The sequence below is a fragment of the Lactuca sativa genome, chromosome 3 (genome assembly GCF_002870075.4).
Source record: "Lactuca sativa cultivar Salinas chromosome 3, Lsat_Salinas_v11, whole genome shotgun sequence".
Lineage (NCBI taxonomy): Eukaryota > Viridiplantae > Streptophyta > Magnoliopsida > Asterales > Asteraceae > Lactuca > Lactuca sativa.
Genome location: NC_056625.2, coordinates 274,085,522 through 274,089,345, shown reverse-complemented (window position 1 = coordinate 274,089,345; position 3,824 = coordinate 274,085,522). Strand labels below are relative to the sequence as shown.

Genomic DNA, 3,824 nt, shown 5'->3' with positions numbered 1-3,824 from the left:
CGCTCTGTCCTCCATTGCTCAGTAGCTCTCTCTGCTTTCATGGCAGTTAGCCGGTTCTCGGTACAGTCTCTTCGATCCCATCCCGCCTAACCAACTCAAACTACTAATCCTAGCTCTTTCTTACTGCCTTAGTCTTGAGTTCCCACCCGGCTCTCTCAGGTTTCACAGCTCTATGAGAAATGCAAAACGCAAAAAGAAAAGATCCACCGTTAGGTTAGGAATGATATTTCGCTCCCTGCCCCCCTTTTCACAGAAAATGGAGAGAGGAATTGATGTCTTTTTTGAATCCAGCGTCGGGACTAACGGGGCTCGAACCCGCAACTTCCGCCTTGATAGGGCGGTGCTCTGACCGATTGAACTACAATCCCAGGAAAATGAGGTGTACAGCCTCCAATTTATTTTTTTCTCTTCATTCGAACTATTGACTTTCGACGTGTTGTAACAGAAACACGAATGATATACTATATTATATTCTAATAATTCTATCTATTTTGTAATAGACATACTACTTAAGATAATTATAGGATGATATTTATCAGTTACTTCAATACTTGTGTAGTGCATACCAGTTACATGTAATCAAAATAGGATAGACCTTCGAATAAGTGACCGTAACTTCAAATCCACAACCAAACAAGAAACAGGAAATAAAGCATAGATCACAGATTCTAAGTATATGATACCTTAGTCACATATAACTTTAGCGTATCTACCTAGCAACTATTGACCTACTAATAAAGACTTTTAGTTCTTAAATAAGTAATGATAGCAACACAAAATACTCCTAAAGTCTTTTAATTTTATGTTTTGTTCTAACATTTTCATTTTAGTAGTGTTGGTAAGTTTTTAGACTTGCTGCAACACCACAAGCATTCCTAGGCACATGCTAATCACTTCTCGGGAAGATATAGTTGATCAGTCTATATCACTCCCAGATCTAATTATATGTCCCCAAGCCGACTTTGCTGTCCAACAACCGCAATACTTTTTTTCTGTCCTAGTATGACACTGATTTTAGTATGAATGTAGGTATGTATCCTTTGATTAAATATTTTATTATTTAAAAGTATAAACTCTTGGTCAGAGTATTTTAATCCCGATGTGTTTATAGTTGTATATCTTTTATGGTTTGATATACTCAATTCACTATAAACAAAGCTTTGATACCAATTTGTCACACCCCAAAACCGGAATGACGGAAACGTCCTGGGTAGAGGACGTCATGTACAATATCATATCAATGCATAATAGTAAACAAGCAACAACATCATCCATTGCATTAATAGCATAATTTAATCCAAGTGTGTTCTATGATAGTTTGTAAGACACCAAAATATGAATCAAAATAAAAGACGAGTCTTGTATGAGCTCCGTCTTCTCAAAACCTGGTCCAGTGTACCTGTCTACTGGTGACCTGAGAATACAAGTTATTTTGAAAGAGTAGATCAGCATCTAAGCTGGTGAGTTCATAAGTATTTAGTGTCATTGTTTAGTATGAAACTGTTTGTAAATGTTTGTTGTAATGTTTGTAAGAGTTTGATGTAATTGTTGTAACTCCTTGAAAACCCTATATTTTCTACTTTATGATTAGTTGTAGTCTTCTACCAAGACCCGACTGTTCTGTATGTTTGTTCTTTTGTCAAAGTGAATACTTTTCCCAAGTATGACAATCATTACCAAAATATATTTTACATTACTGTTTATGTGCGAAGATCACAATGTGAATGCAATGGGAAAATAAAGATGTATTATAGTATTGTATATAAGTAACTACCAATATACTAACTACCTTAAACCAATTTTTTTAATTAAAGTAAAATGGGATGACGTTGTAACCATACTTGATTGACTAGTAAAACACAACGATCAAAGACGTTGAAATGGTATGACAATCGTCACCCGTAGACCTGCATGTCCCACTGTAGCTAGCATGAAGGTGTAGGATGGTCAATCCCATATAGATCTATACACAAATTCACGCTCTCCCTCCAGGAGACTCTGGTTGCAAAACGTGACACAACAGTATATTCCCATGCTATGAAGTAGTGGCTCACATTAATGTTATAGTATTCTTGTGTTTGTATAGTATATTCTAGTGTATTGTATGTTCTCTCTGTTCTAGTGTATAGTATGATCTGTTGGTATAGTGTAGTGTATGTTCTCTTTGTTTCTCATCATAGTATGTTTGTATTGACTCATGAATAAACTGACTCTTGTATGTCTCATTGTACTAGAAATAGTGAGTAGTAATTCCCTAAACTATACCTATTATAGTTTACTAGTAATGTTGTTTGATTGACTGAGTATGTTTGCACACTTTTGCTACCAAAAGGTGTTGAACTGAAGTAAGAACTTTTATATCTATACACATATACATAATATATAACTAAGATTCAAACGACACTCGGACAAACAACCGAATACCCTAAGTGCACAACCAAACAAGGAATAGGAAATAAGGAGAGTTATTAGTCCTAAGCTCTTTCAACCTTATTTATATAACAATATCTATATAGACATGATTTTTACAATATATAAGTTTTAAAAGAGTTTAATAAAGAGTTTTAACCATTTGAATGGATATCGATGACTTAATGTCAATTAATAAAATGTTTTGAGATACTTTGCTGGATAAAACAGTTTGAAGTATAAGAAATCCACTGTTTTGATAGTCATTAATCACATGTGATTGATATAATAACTATAATGTTTCTACTTGCATTCCCACCCATAAAAGCATTTAAAATCATTTGAAAGATAAGTTAAGGGGTATGAACTCACCTGTAGTGAGTGATATGAATGTAAGACCGATATAGGAAGCTGAATGTCAAGTGAAGTCTTGAGCACAAACGGATCCTATTAAGCATATAATGACTCATGTATGGATATAATTAGCGTTTATACAACTAATTATGCAGGAAAACCACCTTAGGGACTAGGAAACACTTAGATTGAAGTGTTACAATCACATATTATTGCATCAAAGGGGTTCACGGCTATAGTTCGGTGTGTACGGCCAGATATGTACGGTCAATGTGGTGTACGGCCATTGAGTTTACGGTCATGGAGTGTACGGCCGTACACTCATGGAAGAAACATGCAAAATAGGTTTTTATGGCCCTTTCTAGCATCCATTAACTGTTTCAAGATCCTATGTTGGGACATAAGATTAGATTTCGGCCAAGACATGCACTAAACAAGGTTAGGCCACAAGAGGGGTGTATAGCCATACACCCTTGGAGTTCTTGCATTAGATGATGATTCAAGGCTAGAAATCAAGTGTTTCTCAAGATTTACTAGAACATGGAAGAGATACTCACACTTTTGAGGGTTCCTATGGAGTTCACGGCCCAAGAACAAGTAGGTGTTCTTGGTGAAAGTGATGAAGAATTGATGATCTAACCAAAAGAGATAATTTCATGGATGAAATCATGGATCTTCACTAGATAAAGTAATGTATCAACTAATCAATGGATGATATATTTACATTTTTGAAGATCTAAATGAAATGTTTGATGATAGTTGAGAGAGAATCAGATTTCTTGACTGGAAGTGTGAAAAGTGAAGGAAAAAAGGAAGGACTTATATATAGGCATGAGTTCACAGCCACTTTGAGTGTACGGCCGTATACTCATGTGTGCGGCCGTAGATTCCTCTTCAAGGAGTTCTTGACTCGAATGTAATACGATGAACATAAAATAACTCATCCCTAAACCCAAACCTTGAATGTACTAGGCTTAGAACACTCAAACAGACCCTAAACAATGCTAAAAGATAGTAGAAACGAGTCAGAATTTGATTGAATTGAATGGATGTACAAGATA

The 3,824-nt window shown here is 35.4% G+C and overlaps 1 non-coding gene across 1 annotated transcript; it reads right to left on the bottom strand.

The window, feature by feature from the left end:
- Window positions 1–294: 294 nt before the first annotated feature.
- Window positions 295–368, bottom strand: TRNAD-AUC (transfer RNA aspartic acid (anticodon AUC)). The gene has a single exon. It is a non-coding gene; the product is annotated as a tRNA-Asp (tRNA).
- Window positions 369–3,824: the final 3,456 nt, after the last annotated feature.